This window comes from Acipenser ruthenus, chromosome 5, assembly GCF_902713425.1.
Source record: "Acipenser ruthenus chromosome 5, fAciRut3.2 maternal haplotype, whole genome shotgun sequence".
NCBI lineage: Eukaryota > Metazoa > Chordata > Actinopteri > Acipenseriformes > Acipenseridae > Acipenser > Acipenser ruthenus.
This window is the reverse complement of record NC_081193.1, coordinates 38,663,801-38,686,660: the sequence shown is the minus strand read 5'-3', so window position 1 is coordinate 38,686,660 and position 22,860 is coordinate 38,663,801. Positions and strand designations below refer to the sequence as shown.

The following is a 22,860-nucleotide window of genomic DNA, read 5'->3' as shown; positions in this document are numbered from 1 at the left end:
CTACAACTGTATATATCTATACATATTGTAAGGCAGTGTGTTGTGTGAGACCTTCAGGGGGTTAAAACCTCCCTGAAGGAAAAATGGCACCTTTTTGTATTTAGTTAATTAGTTTTGTTAATTGTTTTATTATTAATTATCCCCTGCACCTGGTAGCTATTGTAAATTAGAGCCAGGTGCAGGGTATTTAAGAGGAGCAGTCAGTTTGCTCAAGGCTGCTGAATAGAGGGAGGCAGAAAGAGGTGCTCTGCTTCCCAGCAGTCATAAAAGAGTAAGTGCTGTGTAAACCTGTGAGTTTGTGTCGGTGCCAGGTAAACGGCTTAGCCGTCCTGCAAGTTAGTCAGGGAAATTACCTGTTTAGTTAGAGCTCGTACAGAGCTAGGTGTTTGTTTTGTATTTTGTTTATTTTGTGTTTATTAAAAATTAGCGCAACCGCGCTTTGAAAACTCAATTTCTCTGTCCTGGGTCGTAATTTTAAAGGGGCACGAACCCGTGTTAGGGGAAACCTTTTCACAATATCTATCTATCTATCTATATATATATATATATATATATATATATATATATATATATATATATATATATATATATACTGTATACCGTATTTACTTGAATTTAAGTCGCACTTTTGTGGCCAAAATGAAAGTTCAAATTTGGGAGGGTACCAATTTACATTTGTGCATGTCAATACAGATATTACTCTCGGTACAGTACTGGTATATTAAAATGGCTGCACAGTGAACTTCATGAACATTTTTTAATGCAGCTTTTAAAAGAAAAGTAGTGTTTGCTGAAGAAAAGAGAAACTGCGGCATCTGAGATGTGTCAGAAGATGGAAACGCAATTGAAAGGCTATGCAATACTATAATATTACCAGCACAGTACTTGTTGAAATGATCAACGTGAGTCCGGCTGCAAAATCATTTATTTATATATCTTTCTTTCTCTATCTGGAGGAGCACAAGAAACAGGAACACTAAGGTATGTACTGCTTAATAGCAGATTCTCCATCGCTCTCTGATTCTCTAACTTACTCACTGTTATTATGGTCTGTGCCTGGTTTAACTACGGGAACCCCACTAGTGTAAACTCCAAAGTCCTAACTCAAACCTAAAATGAACTACACATTTCTTGCACTAATTTTGCTTGCGAACGTGACAGAGTCACGTTGGCCAAATTAAACAAACAAGGACAATAAAGCAGACTGAAATAAAGTTCAAGGTAATTTACCCTTTCCCAGCTACCATAAACTACAATGACTGTCGTTCAACACTAAAAGTACTGTATTGTACTCTCTACATATTTTCTTTTCCCATTTGCAGTTGTAATATAGTAGGTGACGAACTCTGATGCTGTAATGCACAGTAATACAGTGTTCCCTGCTGGCACCTAGAAATTAAAAAGTAATTTAAGCATTAATTATTGTGTTTTTTTCATTAAGAGTTAAGTGCGACTTGAATTGAGGGGCGACTTAAATTCGAGTAAACATGATATATATATATATATATATATATATATATATATATATATATATATTGTAGCGCGTCTGCTGCTCTGCCGTCTGCAGGACTGACAGGGAACTGTGCAGCGGCGTCCCAGAATGCCGTGCGGTCGAGCAAACCGCACTGTCCTTGTTGTTGTTGTTGTTGTTGTTTATTAATTATGAGTTATTGAATGTGTTTATTTGGTTGCCTTTCATGCGTCTGTTGCCTATTGTGTCCCCGTCTCTCCCCTACCGTGTGTTTCAGTGCTACTGTAAGTGCATGTGCAGAAGTGCTGCTTAATAAAGCAACCATTATTACGAATCCTGCCTGTTGCCTCTGCTTGAACCACGCCAGTGCACTGTGTGCTACTCTATATATATATATATATATATATATATATATATATATATATATATATATATATATATAGTTTGAGAAAAGGATCAATAAGAAGAAAGAAAAAAAAGAAAAGGATATTTCAGGTACTTAAAAAGGTAGAATAACTGAAGTTGTAGCTTGGATGGAAATTCATTCTGAAGCCTTTAGGAATGAGGTTTACTTTTAAGAGCTATGACTTCCATACGAAAAATAACATCACAGTGCTTCCAAGAACTAACAAGATTTACCAGTTTTTTGAACCCAAGAATAACTCAAATTTATATCAAACTTGCAAGATCAACATGGACAAGACAAGATTTACCAACCATATTAATTTCATTAAGAACTGTTTAAAAGTAAACCTCATTCCTAAAGGCTTCAGAATGAATTTCCATCCAAGCTACAACCATAGAGGATATTACAGGCAAGTGCAATCTACTTTATTTAAATGTAGTAAAAGTATCATGAGGCATACTATCAAAAATTATCAATATAAAATACAAAAACTTGACCATGATATGATATGATAACTTCCAAGACATGCTTAAAAGATATGTTAAATAATAATGATTTACATATACTACCAAGCTTGTCGCCTTATTCACAATTTAAATGCAGATATCTATGATTTCATGAAAATAAATAAAGCAAAAAAATGGATTAAGCTCAAGGAAGACTATAAGACATCAAAGACTACCATTAATTATCAAAATATAATACAGCAAAGATCACATAAAACTGTTGTTACAATCCCAGAAAATTTGGCACTGCTGAACACTCTGTTTTATCCAAAGGTCTATACCTATATATATATAGATAGATAGATAGATAGATAGTTAGATAGATATACAGGATATATATATATATATATATATATATATATATATATATATATATATATATATATATATATTAAACCAATGCTTCTGACATGGCAAGTATTTTAACTGCCTTAATTAGGGAATACTTACCTTCAAAAGAACAGTACTTGCTTTTCTTTATTTGTTTAACACTTTTCTTTAACAAACCTCATGTGGGAATTCTAGGTGTAGCACTGTGCAGAGATGCCATTGGTACTGGTTGTGCACTGAGTTTGCAATTACTAAAGCTGTAACTTCACAACAGCAAGGTTTGCTTGGTTTCTTAGCGCTTCTTAAGCTCGACAGTTAGTCCAAAATTCTTGGGCTATTGCTTCTGACATTAATTAAAACACAATTGTTGTACAGCTTTTAGAATGAAACACTCACCTGTACTGTAGGCACCAAAACTGACTCAGTGCTGTTGAATAAGAAAGTTTAGCAGAGATTGTATAGGATTTTTGGAGCTAAGGTTTTATAAAATTAATATTATGTGAATTGGGCATACATGTAAAAGGTTTGATCAGTACCATTTTAAAAACTATGTTTGTTAACTAGCCCCATGTGTGATTTATCATGTTGCTCCATCTTGTAAAATGACAAGTTGTAAGTGAAGTCATTTCTGAATTTATTTTTCTACAAAGTCAAGTTTGCTTCTGAAAGTGGTCCAAATGGCTCAGAATGCATCTCAGAGCATGTAGAACCCCAGAGATTCAGTGGGACCTAGGCGGCACCCAGACCCCCGGCCAAAAGATTGGTTTTGTCCCAGGAGTTTCAGTCAGAATTATCATTGGCCACTTTCACCCATGTATATACATATTGGAAAAACACCCAGAATTTTTTTCAAACATCGCTATGTTATTTTTGTAGTACTAAGACTTTCACTGCAGTTGAAATGATTCAGAAATGGAACCATACAAATGCAACTTGTATATATATATATTGTGGTGTTCTATGCACAGGATTACATGTTTACACAGGATAACAATGCTGGAATTCTGGCAAATACTTCCCTGTTATTGGTTGATTTTTGATATGTGATTTAGAATTATCTAATAAGTGACGTTAGCACAAATACCTTATGACATGCAAAGCTCATTGTTCACAGTATTTTGAAAGATTGACAGAAAGTAAATCTCTGAATGTATTTTTTTTATCAATTTAATTTCCAGTTCAAACAAATGTAACTTTAGTTTTTCAGTAAAACAAAATGGTCTTTTAATTCTAAAAATCTTAATGGCATAATATTTGTATTTTTATTTCCCTTTAGTTAACCAGGAGGTCTCAATGAAATCCCTTTGTAAAGGACAACTGCTATTGAAAGTATGAAACAAGGTATTTAAAGCTTTTAAATGCTGGGACAATGGGATTGTATTTATATCACTTTCAACTGAGGAGAGTTAATGAATACTTTGGGAGTTTGAATCAATAGCCATTTTCCACTGGTCTTTCACAGCAAAAGTCAATACAGTGTATATATCTCTATATCAGAGTCTCCACTGAGCCCAAAGCTAATAAGATAAGCAAACAGTACTGTTTTATTTTTAACATATGGTGTACACTATTTGGTTAAATAAATACAAATAATCAAACTCCTTATCTAAACATTCATAAAATGAACTTGGTTAAAATCCTGTCATGTGTTCCATTAGTTTGACAATACAATGAGAACTTGAATAATTTCTTGCCCTGTAATTTTGAATGTTTTACTACAATAAGGTAAAAAGTATGTTGTAGTCTGAACACTGTACTAGAGTAAGGTTGTTATTTTATTATAATTTTGTTTTTTACTGGCACATGCCCCATGCGGTGACACACTCACCCATCAGCACGAGAAGATTGATGGCTGGACATGTGGAGAGAGCTGCCACTGATTGAAATCAGACAACTGCAAGCTGTGCGGGGAATCCAGGGGAAACCATTGTAACCACAGCAGCCCGGCCTCCATATACTTGGACAGGGCTTTCCACTGTTTCTAGTCTGAGCCTCAGGTCATAGAGCAATGAGGCAATACAATTCATCATTCTTTTCCCATACCATCAGGAAACTCCTCTGAGTTACATTTATAATCTCATTATAATTTGCATTATAATTTAATCTCAGCCCATAGAAAAAGTGATGTTACATGACAAATGCATAATTCATCACTAAATTATGACTCTCCCAACTAATTTACTTAGAATTCTCAGTGCATATTTTTAACTAATGACTACAATTCATTTTAATAAAAAATGCTGTCACGATTTATATCACTCCTCGATGAAAATGATATAAAGAGTAATAGATGGCAGGTTGTGTAATATAATGCTGTAATTCCATTTAGGGAATCTGATGGAGTTATATGGTTGTTTATATATATATATATATATATATATATATATATATATATATATATATAATAGTGTGCAAATGTATTAGAACACCTCAAGATGTGTCATTTATATCCTTTATATACCTACCTGCATGAAAACCCCAGAGTGTGAGAATTAAAAAAAAAATTTGGTCTGTTGTCAGTAATATAAAAACCAAAGGCACTCATGTGAAAATGTTAGACAACTTTGTGCTTTAATTAGGCATTTTACACAACTTCTAAAAACTGTCATGCACTTTACCATTTGTGGCTCTGCGTTCCTTTGCTCTTACTATTTAAAATTAATTGCATGTGTGGCCCATTAAAGTCATCAGTTAAATTAGACAATCACTAATTTGCCTATTTTGACAATTTTCAGTTACAGTCTTTTGATTTCATATGCACAGTAAATCAAAAGTACAGAAGCAATGGGGTGTACTAATACATGTGAACACTACTGTATACATATAAACTGCTAGTATATTTATTATATGCAGACCCAATCTTTCTCCCTCTGTTATGTAACAAAGTGAAGTTAAAATCTTTAGTTGTTCTGCTTTAATAAACCATCAACTGTGTTACTATGGTTTTCTTTCAAGGATAGTAACAATCCTATTATAAACCAACACTCACCACAAGAAATGCATCAAATAAAAAGTTGGTAAACAGTAGGCAACTCATAATGGTCTGAGTGAAGACTCTAGCTTGCAGATAAAATATGTCATCTAGTTTAAGAAAAATAGAATAAACTATAAAATAAGTAAGGTATATTATTGGTTAAGTGGTGGTAATACACTCATGTTTTATTTTTTAAGAATTCACAGTTGTGGGATTTGGAAATTTGTATTTACTTTTTAGCTGTTTTATTTAATGATAAACTGACACATGGATTGTAGTGCAAGCTGGTTGCTCAGGGTTCAAATATTGCAAGAAATACTTGTAAAATGTGCGTCAGGCTCTTACTTGGTGTGCAAATAATTTCTACATTGACCCCCCAACAGAGACAATCATAGTCAAGACAATGAGGAAACGTGTAATGTTTCTCAAGCTGTCAAATGGATGTAGAACTTGCATTCATTATACCACATATTCATCCTAACACCCCTGAAAGATAAACATTGAACTCCCACAGACAAAATACTGGCCCATAATTTCTTCCACAGAGAAAACAGGAAGGCTGCTTAATTCAATTGGAACGTAATTGTTTTATTTTTAAAATGGAAAAACGTAATGCGAAAATGTCAGCCTGTTACTTAGCACCCGCCCCACGTACAGGAGATGAGAGTACAAACAGAGTTCAGTGTTGCTAACAATTGTGCAGCTAGGCACTCACGCTGAGGCATTTTTATTTCATTAGGGGTGTCAGCTTACAGCCATTAACTAAGCAGATTGACCGGGCCCAGAATGTCTTTTTGTGTTTTATCGCTAAATCTCTCTTCCATTATTCAGGTCTTTGAAAAAAAAAACTTAACTGCATTACGTTCTGGGTCTTGTCTCTGTCCTCTAGCCAGAACAGTCTGAAATGAATTTTTATTGGAAATCATTATTCAAATTCCAGCACAGCAGAGAATATTGATCTCTTGAGTGTAATGGGTCCTAGACTGCTGAAATCTGCATGCACAGTAGTATGGTGTCAGTGACAATACTTTTTTTTCTTCACCAGTTATGCTGGTGGTTTAATATCCTGAAAAGACACTTAACACTGACCTCTCCCTAACATATGTCAGGACTTTTCTTGTTGACTGATGTGTTACTCTGTCTGCTTCAAGGCAGATGAGGCCTTCTTCATACATTACTATCTTTCTCTCAGGCTCTTACATAGTTCTTCATTTACCCCACCCTAGCGCACACACACACACACACACACGCAGCAGCTGTTGCAAACATCTTGTGCACTGCTGTATTTTCTAAATATAATACCAGATATGAAAAAAAATATGCATTAAAGTCGTGATTACTCTTTGTATTTCATACCCTCTGTATAGTACTTTATAAACCTCATGCATTGTTTCAGACAGTCAAGTAGAGAGGTTGTTTTTCTACTGTGGCTTACCTTTAAAGACTTTTTAAACTCGCTTTAAACAGTGGAAAATGGTACATTTTAAGGGGCCAATAGTGACACACTACTAAATATACTGTAAAGTAACCTAAACAGATATGCCCTGTCTGCAAACTGTACACATTTGGTGAAAATGATTCAGTCTTGGCTGATTGTACCATGTAATGATTGAAATGCATGTGTTGTACTGAGTTCTGCTTTTTTGTACAGATTTGTTCTCCTTATTTCCCAGATGAAAGTATCATGGCCAGATGCCACCACTATGGTGATTAGTGCATATGTTATACATGGTAGGCTGCTTGTCTTCTGTAACAATTTAACAGAAGAAAGAATTGCACTGCTCTGGTTATACTGTCAACCAACTACAGAGAGCAACCATCTGGCATTGGAAACTCCATGTTTTGGAAGAGCACTGTTTTTTCTCAACCAAATGTTGGCAAGTATGACATGGTTGCTGCATTCTTGCAATTGATTTTATAATTTATGTGTTTTTGAATGTCATTTCAAACTACGGAAAAGAAATATGTTTTTTGCTTCCTTCATTACTCACTATCAATACCTTCACTAAAGCCCGCCGCACACAGCCCAACTCAAGCTGTCCCAACTCATCTCATCTCAACTGGCCGTACACAGTCTGGATGAATCGTAGCAGTGTGCGTGCCCTTAAAACCAAGATTATTCAGATTTCAGTCAGGATGTCTTCAGATTTGAAGATTGAACCTATTGAATCTTTTTCAGTCACAGTTTTGTTCAGATGTGATCAGTCTGTCTGTGTGCGGCGGTTGCCGGCCAAGACTGACTGAGACCGATTAGTCATAAGGTTGTCAACCAATGGTGATGCAGGTTTAAGTGACATGGCTTGTCATGTGACTTGTCATACAAGATGGCGGAATATTGGACAAAAGATCATGAAGATGAGCTTGTCCAAATGTGGACCAATAGTCCATATTTGTACGATTTTAGTGCTAAAGCGTACTACGATCGTAATTCCAAAACCTACGCAACAAAAATTGCAAAAACACTTGAAACTAAAAGTGTGTTTATGTGGTATTTCGTTTTAATATCAGTTAAGTAGTAGCCTATATTTTTACTGCCCCACAATGTCTAAAACAATATCTCAATACAACCACAAAGCCTCAAGATAGAGCTACACAACAAGCGATACAAGGCCAAAGTCAAATAAAAATCAACATGTTGGATTTTATTTATCACAGGCTAAAGTGTAGTAGACAAACTATACAAAAACACTGCTTGAAATGTTTGCAGGGTGTAAATGTTCAATAGCTAAATTAATAGGATAAACGCTTCTTTTTTGTTGCCTCACGGCACTGTCTCTGCTGTCTAATCAGCATATGATACCGTGCATAATGTGAGGGTCACTATTTTGGGCTAAGTTAATAAAAAAATGTGTACAGGGCAGTATCAGTCTAATTCAGTCTTTCCCAGTTGGGAAAAACTCAATTATTATTATTATTATTTATTTCTTAGCAGACACCCTTATCCAGGGCGATTTACAATCGTAAGCAAATACATTTCAAGCGTTACAATACAAGTAATACAATAAGAGCAAGAAATACAATAACTTTTGTTCAAGCAAAGTACAAGTGTGACAAACCACAATTCAATAATACAGCAGATAATAGTGATAGTTACATCAGGATATGATTAAATAGTGATAGTTACATCAGGATGTGATTAAATACAAAGTACTACAGGTTAAACACTTGGCAGATTACAGTATTCTGAAGTACAGGATTAAATGCAGTAAAATAGGGGGCAGATAAGAGCAAAATAAAGCACATTTAAATGAAGGGTGATAGTGTCCCAGGATACAAACAGAGGAGTTCTATAGGTGCTGTTTGAAGAGGTGAGTCTTAAGGAGGCGCCGGAATGTGGTCAGGGACTGGGCAGTCATCAAACCAAAACTGAGCACAGCTGATCGCGGAATCTGTGCAAACTCAGATGAGATGAGTCGGGACGGCTTGAGTCGAGCTGTGTGCGACGGGCTTAATAAAACTAAACCTGATGGTTCTATGTACATGGTTATTCATGCATATCCAATAAATCTCACTTTACTGTTTTCTAAATGTAATACCTGTTGAAATAAGTATCAGAAAATGGTGTTGTATTATCAGTAGGCAGACAACATTTCTGACACCAGATGGCCATGGAAAACATGTCATCAGCTCCATAGCAACAAAACATATTCCTTAGCTTCCATTTTAAATCTCATGCTTTTCAGTTTTGTTATATTCATTTCACATTGTTACCTAAATTACAAGAGCGCAAACTTGTTTAATGAACAGAAAGAAAAAACAGTCTAATGATTTTCATTTATATTGCCATCTTTCTTTTTAAACTGACATATTCAAAAAAAGAACCCCAGTACGTACTGGCATAATTTCACTTACAACTAGTCTTGTAAAACAAGAAAACTAGCAGAAAGGACAAACAAGCAGGCAAACACTGTTCAAACCAAACAATAGAATACCGGTGTTTCTTGGGGGGGGGGGGGGGGGGGGGTTGCAATTTGTATCAGATCTCATACCACATATATTTGGATTATAGGGCTCAGCTCCTGATCGTGTATGAATAATTCATTTAACTGTGTTATCATCCGTATTCAGCAGGGTTTCAAGCATTTCTGCAACTTTTAAATCTTTGCTTGCCTATAACTATATTTATAAAGGTTTCTGTGTCTGCAGACCTGTTAATTCTCCTTGGTCCTCTGTCTTATAACTATTGTAAATGTATACATAAAGGCATTCAAAAAAGTTATACTTTTTTAATGTACACAAAAGGTTTAAATGATTACAAAAATAGCTGTGTTTCAGCTGTGTAGAAAGAAAAGTAAAGGCAGTGAAGTTATCTTTCATTTGTCTGAAATAAATGATTTTCAAAATAATTTAAACTGTTTATCTTCACCAAAAAAAAGAATATTGTTTTCTATTTGTACACTTCAGCTATACCTCCTGCTCGCAGGTTCATATCTTTCTTTGTTTTCAGCTTATCAGGTGATCCTAAAGAACAGCAATAGCAATACCCACAGTTATACACAGCTTTTCATTAAAGTTACAGTTATCATTTCTGGTACCCTTTGATCTTCTATTTATCCCATAGGGGTATTTAAAAAGGCAAGGCTAAGAAGAAAACAGAAAGATAAACGTAATCAGAAAAAAAAATATTTTAAACCATTGGTGTAGAAGACACTTAAATTGTTTCTAATAAAAGCGGGTGAACTGGATGTAATTTTGTCAGTGGTCGTTGTAGTGTCTGCATTGTTTCCTAAAGGAAGGGAACCTCTGGTCCCTGGCATCACTGCAGTAACTGGTCTGGACAACATAAATGTTGGTAATTAGCACATGAACAAGGAGGTCTGTGTTGACAATATTTGTTTGCCACATGTGGAGCTGATAAACTTGACCAGTGAGAAAGACTGGGTTTAACCCTTGCCCTGCCAGCCTAATTGCTTGTCACAAAGGCTCTTTACTCACTACGAAGGTAATGAAAGGCTTTAGGGTTAATAGCTAGGATAGCTCCTGGTATTTGTAAACACAGTCCTCCACCTGGACATCTGCAATGCCTTGTTAAATGTAACTGGACATTTTAGGGGTAATCATTTAAGGGAAAGGTTAACACTACAGTATTGTTGATTTACCAACACGCAGGCAATTCACACCTCTAGTGCTCCACAGTATTAAAAATAAATCACACTTTTTCCATCAAAGTAACAGTATTTTGTTTGCGTTTTTAAAGCCAAATTCTCAAATTGTAAATGCTATGCTCTTTCACACATCACAGATTAACACACTATGGGGTGTATTTTAATGATCTGAACAGTGATGGATCTTAAATCCACATCCCTAAAATTTAGAGACCTTATTTTGAATTGTATATTTAAATAAGGAGTGGTGGTATTTAGATCTACCATTGTTTCGATCATTAAGATAGACCCCTGTACAAAAAAGTATTATGCTTATATAAAAATATGTACAATTACATTTAAACGATAATGTATACCAAGCTCTTGAAAACAACATTTTAATTTACAATTTTAAAAAATCAGTCCCTTACAGTAGATCCGAAAAGCTTTATTTTTTTGTTTGATGGGATTGCAGATGCGCCCCTCATTCACCGATCAGCTGGTTTTCTTGTACCTTCAGGAAGGGGGAAACACACAAAATCAACGTCAAATAATGCATAAGCATTTTACATATTGACCCCTGACCCTGCAACTGTCAGCCCACATTATAGCTCGGATACCTGACAGTTCTAAGATTAGGGGACACTTTGAAGTTTTTTCTTTGTACTACTGTAGCTTGCTGTTTGCTTTGATGAAAAACAGTATTTAATCATGGGGGGGGGGGGGATAAAACATACTATGTGTAATATAAGTAGCCAAGTCCCTGCAACACAGGATCTTTTTTATCCTCCTGCTATTTGGCTGTGATTGCCTCAAGTCTTGCTGTCTTTCAACATCTTAAACTGACTGGGGCTGTCACTCCTCAGGAAGTTACCATTTTTAATTATGTAAACCAACGACAAAAGTGTTTTTCTTTCTGCTTTGAGGATTTACACACACGTCAGTTACCAAATGTGTCTAAACAAAGCATGTTTGTCAAAGGATTCATGGAGAGTATAACAGTAAACTAGAACAAGCTATTGTCATATGTATTTAACATTTTCACAGGTTAGAAGGCTCCTGCCTTCTAACCCATGCTGTAAATTATAAATCCTGTGTTTTGTTTCCTGAGTTATAAAAAGAGATGATGATTATAACCGTGTCTGTTTTTTTCGGTTTTAATAAGGGATGTTCAACTATGGAAGAATGTAAACACGCAAAGGAATTATGCTTTAGTGTAAAACTGAATTGTTGCTCACTGCTGCCTTCTGAAGGGTAGTGGAAAGTACATTTACCAATAGTACTCAAAATAATCTGTTATAAAACAAGACTGATGAAATGATGATTAACTGGTTATTCTCATTTTATTAAACTTCTCAGTAGACCTACAAAACAACTAAGAGTAGTTCCTGATGGAAACTGCACATCTGCGTTTGTGATTAGCTGCACCAGTCCAACTTTATAAGCTGCCCTTGAAGTGTTGGGGGCCCTTTGTTACTCTCCAGGGAACAATACCAACATGAGTTGTGTACATTATCTACAATGCTGCAGCGGTTTCCAACAGGGATGGGGATCACCCCCGACTATTTAGAATACCCACAAATCCCATTAAACATAAAAGACCATTACGGTCAATATCACAAATGATTTGACCTTTACACTCTGAGGCAGCGTTATCAAAGGTAAAATATTGTACGTCTCTCACAGAGTGCCACACAAATTGCAGCACAAAAAAATATGAATTAAATAATCCCCAAAATAATATTAAGTTATTAAACACAACAGGCCTGATTTTTAAAGTACTGAATGGATTTTGGGTGGACCGATTTGAAGATGAACAATAGAAATTAATCATAGGGCACTATCCACCAAACTTTAAGGACTACTTTAAGGAAGGTGGATCCCTTTTATATAAAGCCTACAGTAGGAGAGACTAGTGACATTAAAATACATTATACAACAGCTCCTCCTTTATCAGCAATAACATTGGTAATTACTTTTTAGTATATTTGAATCGGCTGTGTTCATCATTTAAATTTCAAGTCCTATTATACGTTAATGCTTAGATAAAATATGCCAACACATTTTTAAAGAAAAGGGGTTTTAGTCTGCTATTTAGTTGTACTTCCAAGTTTGGGGCCATCCATGGCCAAGCAATTTCTTCATATAAATATCCAGATACTGGGTTATTTAAAAACAATTTATTCAATTTGAACAGATCCAGAAATCCAGAAAGCTCAGTTCACATATATTGGACAGCAAATACTAAATAAAGACACATTTGGTCCAAATTAATTTTATTAGCCACTAAAACCAGCCAATCAACACTTTGCACTGAAAACAACTAGTCCTGTACCCACAACTGCTTTATAAACATTTTCAGGACTATTTTACAAAAACTTTTCTCAGCGGAAGGGTACTTGTTGAAATCATTACACGTTCAAGGTAAATCTCGGTAAATCTCTGGATGCATAACTCTAGTCATGGTGAGCTACCCCACAGAAGAACCTTCATCAATGGGGACTATCACTTAAATTATATATTTAATTGTTTGTAACATTTTAGAAGGTTCTTACTGTAAAACCAATGCTCTAGTTATTAGCTGTAAAACTCATGCAAAACTTTGAGTTGTCAACACTTAAACAACTGGTGAAATATTAACAGACATTTGGGGGTATTCATTTCAAAGTAAGCTCTACACTATTTGTAGTTAATCAGCACAAAGGCATGATATGGGTCGCAGTTGACAACTCCACAGTTAAAAAAACAACTTTTTCCTTAAAAAGGGAACATTTGTCAAGACTACATCTGTTTTATAAAAAGCTTAATAAATAAAAGCAGCACCTGTATATAAGGGTTTGGGTTGGTTGGCAACAATAAAAAGGTAACTATTTCCCCAGTTTTTAAATCATTTGCTTCAGTTATACGGTATTCCCATTATATTTTCATTTTCTCCTCAATGAGGATACCTACTTCTCAAAGGCATCATTTATTGCCTCAATAAACTGGGCAACAGTGTGGAGTAGTGGCTTGGGCTCTGGACTCTTGACTGGAGGGTTGTGGGTTCAAACCCCGGTGGGGGACATTGCTGCTGTACCCTTGAGCAAGGTACTTTACCTAGATTGCTCCAGTAAAAACCCAACTTGTACTTGTATGTAAAAATAATATGATATCTTGTAACAATTGCAAGTCGCCCTGGATAAGGGTGTCTGCTAAGAAATAAATAATAATAATAATAATCATAGAATGAAAGCAATTGATTCCATTACACACCTTCCCAATCATAAAACAGAAGCAAAGACATAGTTGTTATAATTATAATGAAATAAGAAGTATTTGGGATTTGGGATCACTTCAACTGAAATATAAATTATATGAGCAACAATATGAAAAAAAAATTTCTGCATCAGCACAGCAATAATAACAGCCTTGAAACATGTAAAACTAATTTGTATAGGGGAAATATAAAAACATTACAGGAAATATTACATAAAAAGCATCTGCCCTCAACATAGTGTAACATCCAGTAAATGGCATGTTTAACACAAATGCTTCTCTTAGTCTGTCACAGACAGCGAATGAATCCTAATCAACAATCTCCCTCTCGAACTCTGACGGCACTGTATAACAGGAACAGTGTGCCCCAGACTGGACGGTTTGGCAGTTCATTCCAGGGTCAGTCGGAAGTCGGCCATCCAGAAAGGGTGCGGAGTCACAATACCAGAAGTCATCGCCTTAATGCGGTAGGTGATGTGTCAGTCATGGATTGGAGGATACATGATTGCACTCACTACCAAAGGGGGCGTGACTGAGGGTATATCAGGGGATGTGTCGAAGCAATCTGTTCCTTTGTTATGGTTACGGTAGGATCTGTAAAGGAGAACTGTGATTTAACCGTGAGTGTTTTGTGTTGCTTAGTATGTCTCAATAACTGTGTTTTGTAGATTTGTCATTTGTAGACTGCAAACAAATCCAGGAGCTGCCGCTAAAAAGCCAGCACCAACCCCAGACCACACTGCACTACTGTTTCACCATTATTGTAGACTTCACCACTTGCACTAGGAGCACTCACTTGGGAATTGTGATCGTGTATGTGTTTAAAGTGCATGGTAGTATTAAGTATTATTTCGGGACTGAACCCCGTGGGTTTTAACTGTGCCATACACATCGTTGTGTAGGGCCAGTTATTATTATTTGCAGCACAATAAAGAGCTATTTTTCACCGTGAACTGTGTTGTGTTTGTTATTACTGAGCACTGCATCACTTCTACACCTGCGCACTGCAAACCACTTTGCCACAGGGTCCTATTTTGAATCAAGTGCAAAAGTAAAGGCACATTTTCTGAGAAGAATAAAAAAAATTGGAACTGTTTACAAACTTAAATCAATGTTCTGAGTAGTCTGGTGCTTGCAGGTATTGCATAAAATATGATTTGAACCTGATCCAAGGTGGTACCTTGATTTGAATGTGTTGACATCATGAAGACATGCTGTAGGCTTCATCTGAGCAAGGTATCCTGGCTATTGTTACAGTTACACACAATGTAAATATCCACCAAAAAAATAACAGTAAATTAGTATAGGCTGTTTTGTATAACCTCATTGTGTTTACTAGCAGACCAATTCTGTGTATTTCAAGTCTGCATACAGTACATGTCCCCTTCATCGACACTGTTGTCACTAGTCAGATAGGAGATATTTGTTTCAGTAGTTGGAAACATATCAATTTCAACCATGCTATCGCATAACAGTATGCTCTTACTGTGTAACCAGACATGACAGGTCAACCATATGAGGTAGCAGGAGTGTCAAATACTTTTCTACCACTTGGGGATGAAAAGAAAAGCCAAATGTGTGAACACCACTCATTAAAATGATTTTTTTAAAGCTTTTAAAATTTCTACATTACACAAATTCATAATCGTTATTTGGTCTTATATCAGTAACAATGCACTTCTAAACCAACAGCTTGGTCATGTTAGGAGTTGCATCAAATCAGAGTAACAACAAGTAACAAGTGATTTGTTTTAGTTGAATGCGCCAGGAGAAACCCTGCTGAAAAGAATTAGAGATAACTATCTGCCATATTGAAACAGTTTACCAATTTGAACCCCAGCAAAGAAAGTAGCAGGAGCTAATTGGTAGCCAGCCTCCTTGACACATGTTTCTTGTATCACTCAACAAGCTCAGGCAATGTTTCGAATAGCATATCCACCCACTTTCTTTGAGCAAAGTAGAAATCACTTTCAAATACCAGTTATAAAAGTGTAATCTGAACTCAAGCCACTCGGCAGGACATTAGAAGAATTTACGATGTGCTAAATATTTCCTTTGTTCCTCCCAGTGGTCGCCTGTTGTAGCAATTAGAAAGCCACTGACTGCACGTGTTCATTACCACTTTCTTTCACAGGGACCCTTTTCCAGTGTCCTTGAGCCTCGTTTTAAAAGTTAGCTCTTAACAGATCTTGTGAGAATAATGTACCATATTCCTCACTTACACTTTAAATAATGCCTGCAAATTCCTATGAATTCCAATGGGTCAGCTGTTATTCTGATGGTGTTTCATTTCACTTTTTTTATGAATCTGTATCCCTTAAAAATAATTTTGAAATAAATCATTAGACAATAACTACAAAACATACATTATTCAGATGTTGCTCCTATGAAATCATACGAAATTCTATTACTATGACTTTGCTGCCATTATTTTAAAGTATTGATATGCCTTTACATATTAGTACACATCCTTTTTCTTGCAAGTGCCACATACACTATAAGGTGAAAGGTGAAAGCTAAGAAATGTCAGTATGGCTTGTACTGATCTTGGCAGTCGGCAGAACTAAATATTTGGATCTGCTACTGTTTTGATCAATTGCATAGATCCCAGTTTTTCTATAGTAACCATTTTCCAGAAAAATAAACATGATTGTTTAATAATAAGTGTAACACTAATTACCTAATTGTTGGAGGCATACATTTACCACCCCAGTTGAATGGAGAATCACCCTGGGTATATGGTCATGAGTTAAATAATATTCAAAATTATTCTAAAAGTCGATGATAAAGAAGGTAGTTTTATCCAAGCAGATATCTGTAGAGACAACACGTCGCAGACAGTCTGCTGATGCTTCTCTGACACGTAGTTAAAGGTACAGCTTTTTATAGTAATGCACAAACAAGACAAAATAGTGTGTGCGTGCAGCAGAACGTATATTCATCTTAAAAGGAAACAAGATGTTCTCGCTGCACACAAGATGTTCTCGGCACACAGCCAAAGTGCAATGTCCTTGTAAAGCGCTGACTTACCTATCCATATTTCAACATAGCTTACACAGACATACGCAAGCATTTTCATACTACTTGTTTAACTAATATTTATTTTAACACTTCACAATGTAATCTTTAGACTTCAAGGTAAGCAAAATCAAGGATATCATTGAGCTTCCCTACATTAAAATGTCTACATTTGTTTTCATCTTTTGTTAACAGCTTTTTCTTGCTTTTTTAATGCTATTGTTTTGTTATTATACAAACTTTCTTAATAGTAAACCAGTCTTAAATGTAATCCTTTAGGATCAAATTCTATTAAAAAGAAAAATAAATGCATTCATACATCAAACCCAACAAACAAGAAACTGATAACTAAAAGTAGTATCAATGTTATTTTGTGAAATCTACTTATATATGTTGGCTACCTGTCTCTTGTCTGTTTTTTTTGCATTTTCAATTCTGAGGCACCATCCATCACACATATTTATGTACACAATACACTATACACTGACTCAATATATTCACATGCTCTTTTGTTATCTCCAACAACCACCAGAAGTCAGTTTTCACCAAGTTTAGGCACCAAATTAGACTGATAAACAGGTCTATTTACTCCACATAAGATTTCTATTTCTTCCATCCAAAAAGTTGCAACCCTTGACCCCAACATAGCTGACTTCATGGCCGCTGCCTACTGATTTATGATGCTGAAGAATTGTCTATGAAAGTGGAGTGATAGCAGTAAATAGAGCTCTGTGTATATTAAAGAAATTCAGTGTATGTGCCTATACCATTCAACTGTGTACACACATCAAACATGGAATAAAGGCAGCTTTGCTACCAGAGAGGATATGAAACATTTTAATCATCCACACACACCCCCAAAACAGGGAAGGCTGGTCTTATTATTATTTTTGTAATTAAGATGAGTATGACTGTTTCAAACACAAACCCCTCTGAAATAAATGCAGTTGTTATTTGCATTTGGAAAACAAATTGAGAACATGGAAAAAAGAAAAAGCAGAAATGACATTGAAAGAGATGGTAGTAATGATAATAAATCACTTCTTAAATTCCTGAATGTCACATGCCTACTATGGTACAAATGACTTGGCCCATCTTCCACTGATTATTTTTATACTTTGTTTGACAGACACTTCTGGAAACGTCTTCTTGTTTTACGTCGTCAGCAGAGCTCCCAGGCAAAAGTTCCTTACATATCTATAAATACTGCTAAGCTAAATGGCATTTACTCACCCCTCTCTGTAAGAATCATGGGGTCTGACTTGGCAAGATACTGTATTTTTTTTTTAAGTAACAGCTGTCTTAAAAAAAGCTAGATCCACCTGGTCCTGTCTTCAAAAAGAAATACAAAAAAATGTAAAAAGTTTTTAGATTAGTAGTGATAATTAGTAGAAAAAGTAATGTCAACAATTGAAAGGCCTCCTCATTTCTAGAGACTTTCCACGTAGTTTAATTGCTTGTATCAGCCTAAAGAGTTTGGTTCTTTTTTAAGTTCCATGTGCGCTGTGCCAAGTACTAGCATGGGCATGCTGTGAGAGATTTTTGGATCAACTACAGTCCTATCTATTTTGAGCTCTGTCACAGCTTGAAGTTTTAATTTATTTTGAAAATGCTGTCAATCACCTCGTGACGGCTTTTGTTTTAAAATGGAAGCCTCAAGAGCGCCTCTAGTACCTCTCACTGAAGTGGTGTATTGTTGTGTAGTGCAAAGTAGAGCTTTGGCATCCGTCTCTTGCAGTTGTCACTCCAATAACCTGAGAATGTATATTCATACAGCAACCACAGAAAAACAAACTTCTGGCAAACTTCTGTTTTCCTTTTCTTTAATTCTGTAAATAATATTCTTATATATAATTATTTGACAGCAGAAAGAAACACTTCGATTGCTCTGCATCCATAGCTGTTCATCCATAACATTAAACACTTAATCCTAAAATACACAGCAGAATGAAAAAAAAACTACTTATACAAACGTCAATAAGTCTTTGGCAGTGTCTTTCAATTTATAGTATAAATCTCCAAGTGATCAAAAGATCTCTTTTGATCACTTGGAGGCCATATCAAATATGAACAATTGAGTTCACAGTACATAGTGAGAGACGATTTCTTAATTTTTAATCACATTAGACTGACTGAAGACACACTCCACATCTGCATTGCTGGATGTAGTGTATGTTGTGCCACTGAATCTCAATTCTTTTTATTTCCTCTGGTGATGTCACAAACATTTCTGCCAGCTCTGTTACTGGTGTCTTTGTATGCCGAAGCACTTCACCAACAGATAATGCAAACATTTGGCATAAGATTTTGATATTATCAGGCAAATGATTTCAGATCTCCTGTAACAATAGCACTATGAAGTTCACACAGAGCCCTTGTATTGCAGCTTCTGCTGCATCTATACACACTCTTCCCTGATTGCCTTCTCGGCCTCATATCCAAGTTGTGGATGAGGACCCAGATGTTGGCGGATGTCATCTTTGAGGAAATCAAGTTGTGCCGTAGGTAGTGTTACACAAGTGATGTGACAAGCCTGACAAGTCCATCAATTAACTTTGTTGGATCAACGTTATTTCCCTGTAATGTTATGTTGACTGACTGCACCTCCAATGGCACATTTTTCACAAATATCAAAAACGTCCGACTTTGTGGATCACAAAGAAGTCAGTAGAGCTGGTCTGCCATGTAACAGCACTCATTCTCAAGCGCAACAGCAAATGGTGTTTTTAGTTCAAGCCAGTGCTGGAGGATTCTCCTTTCCACTGGCTCAACAGAAATCCACCTAGTCGAGCATGCCCACAATACCTTCTGTGGCTCTGCCCCATTGTTACTTGCAGTGAATACCTTCTTGTAGGTTATTTGCCTTCCAGCACTTTGGGAGAACCAATTGTAAGTCTCCTTAACTAAAGAGATCAAAAAATGTAGGGAGTGACTGTTCGTAAGTGTGGGAGACTGCCAGTACTAAACTTTTAGCCTTGCATACACACCATTGTTAATCCCTGTCATTACTGTGGTATTATCTGTCCCAATTCCAGTAAATTTGTTTAGGTCTAACCCCAGTGTTGCAATATCCACCTGGTGTTCTGTACACCGATGGTTATAATTTATTTTGCACAACTTGCAATTTATCTTTGGACCACACTTAAAGGTCAATAAAAGACCGACATTTATCATCAAAAAAACACAGAAAATGAAAGGCTGAGATTGACAGCTATGAGACGACGTCCTCCAGTAAAAAAAATAAGGGGAACGAAAATTCTGAACGCCGACGAGATGTTATTTTCGATTTGGCAGAGACATTTGTTTGTGCTACTATTCCCCTGGAAAAAATGGATAATCCCAAACCATGTGCATTTCTGAACAAACATGTAATAAATGTGGGAGCAATTCCTACAGGAGGTCAACTGAGAAGGGAATATCTACCCCAAATTGATGAAAATTGTACAACTGGTAAAGATGTCTGACCGTGTATCTGTTACTGACGAGTCTACAAATGCAAAAGATCAGTATGTTTTGCACATTTTTTTTGTTCTCCAAGGACTATCAAATACCTTCAAACTGAAAGTAATATTAGCTGATACAGTTAATCTGCACTCTGTGAATTACTCATCGGTGGCCCAGGGCGTTGTGAAATGTTTAAACGCATTTGAAGTTAATTTTAATAATGTGACTGGATTGGTCTCCGATAATGCCAGTTACATGATCAAGGCATACAATGACATTCTTCGAGGTTTACTGCCAAATTCAGTACATTTGACTTTTGCCAGCAATATCTGGGCAAATAATTTTCCAAAAGCAGACAAGCTAGTTGCAACCATTTAAAAAAATTGTTTAAACATTACCCAAGCAGAAAACTACATTTTAAAGACCACCTGACAGAAGCAATCCAATAAGAAGGCTGTACCCATAAAGTTGCCAGCTGAGCCATGCATAACACGATGGGGCACTTGGTATTCTGCTGCTGAATATCATTCCAAATACATCCCTTTTTACACAGGCTTTGTGGAAAAGGAAATGCACATTTCACCAAACACTGTAGTGTTAAAGGACCTCCAGAAATTGCTTAAAGATGTGCAAAGTTTAAAACCTCAGCTCTCCCTAATTGCGATGCATGCCACGGGACTGGTGGATCTGATTCAGTGGTCTGAAAACCGTGAAGTGAGAGTCCATCAAACATATAATAAAGATGCAGAATTAATAAATACACACCGAGCAATGGCACAAGAGGTACACAGCACAGACGCCGCAATAAACAAACTATGTGTAAAATCCTTCCATGACATTTCTGAAAAACTGACTAATTACTACAACCCGTTTTTTTTTCAACCAGCTCATAACTTTCTGATGGCAGTAAGGATATTCGACCCACAACAAGTGTGTAGTTTGGATCTGGAAGCCCTCCCATTATATTCTATTCCAGGATTTGATGCTGACTGTAAATCAGAAATGGACAAATACCTCCCATATGCAAAAGAAAACGGCAGTAGAATGACTTTGAATGAATTTTGGATTAAAGCTGAAGAATTATTTCCCAATTTAACACGAAAGGCTAAAATATATTTGTCAGTTGTTACCAAATCTGTAGATGCTGAAATAAGTGTTTCTTCTTATGGCCAAGTTTTTACAGAACAACGTCAATCTATGAAAGAAGGCAGGGTTAACCAACTGACGATGCTTAGGTTTAATTATTAAACCTAATTATTATTATTATTATTATTATTATTATTATTATTATTATTATTATTATTATTATTATTATGTTATATTTGTAATATATATGTTACAACATTGATGTTATGATTTCAGTATTTTATATAAATTGTTCCGGGAATCAGTGCTTTTTTTTAAATATTTTGTTGACAAATTATGTGTTCCTACTAGTAAATTGAAAAATTTAAATTATTTATTTACATATTCTAAGAAATAATATTGAATAAGACATATTAGTAATAAAGGGATGCACGACTAAATAAATGTCCATAGCTGCTGCCGCCGCCTAATCAACACGCCAAATACGTGTTAATAGAATGACTAATTGAGATGATTAAAAAACATCCACAGAAAAAGGATGGCTGTTTTTTAAAAATGTAGTACTAGAGGCACAAAACAATTACATCCCAAAAGTAGACAAATCTAAATCTAAAACAAAATGGCCAAAATGGTTTAATAGATCAATTAAAAAAAATATTCAGCGAAAAAAGGCACTTTACAGAGCGTTTAAAAGGGACCAAAAACAAAGCACACAGAAAGAGTACTTGGAACTGCAAACACAAGTCAAAAAGGAAGTTAGAAAGGCCAAGAGAGAGATAGAAATCAATATTGCTAAGGGGGCTAAAACCAATTCCAAAATGTTTTTCCAATATTATAACAGCAAGAGAACATTCAAAGAGGAGGTAAATGTCTAAGAGACACAAATGGTAAAATCATAGATGAAGAAAAAAAATAGCAAATATATTAAATGATTACTTTTCACAGGTTTTTACAAAGGAGGACACGGACAAGATGCCCCACATGTCGACCTGTTCCTATCCAATTTTAAATAACTTTAGCATAACAGAGGCAGAAGTGTTAAAGGGACTAGGAGCTCTTAAAATAAACAAATCCCCTGGGCCAGATGAGATCCTCCCAATGGTACTCAAAGAAATGAAAGAAGTTATTTACAAACCGCTAACCAAGATCATGCAACAGTCTATTGACACAGGGGTTGTACCGACAGACTGGAAAATAGCAAATGTAATACCGATCCACAAAAAGGGAGACAAAACCGAACCAGGTAACTACAGACCAGTAAGCCTGACTTCTATTATATGTAAACT

At 35.8% G+C, this 22,860-nt stretch overlaps 1 long non-coding RNA gene across 1 annotated transcript; it reads right to left on the bottom strand.

Moving 5' to 3' along the window:
• Window positions 1–8,303: 8,303 nt before the first annotated feature.
• Window positions 8,304–11,337, bottom strand: LOC131737213 (uncharacterized). Its single transcript, XR_009328798.1, has 2 exons — window positions 11,203–11,337; window positions 8,304–9,223 (listed from the first exon to the last, which is right to left on the bottom strand). It is a non-coding gene; the product is annotated as an uncharacterized LOC131737213 (long non-coding RNA).
• Window positions 11,338–22,860: the final 11,523 nt, after the last annotated feature.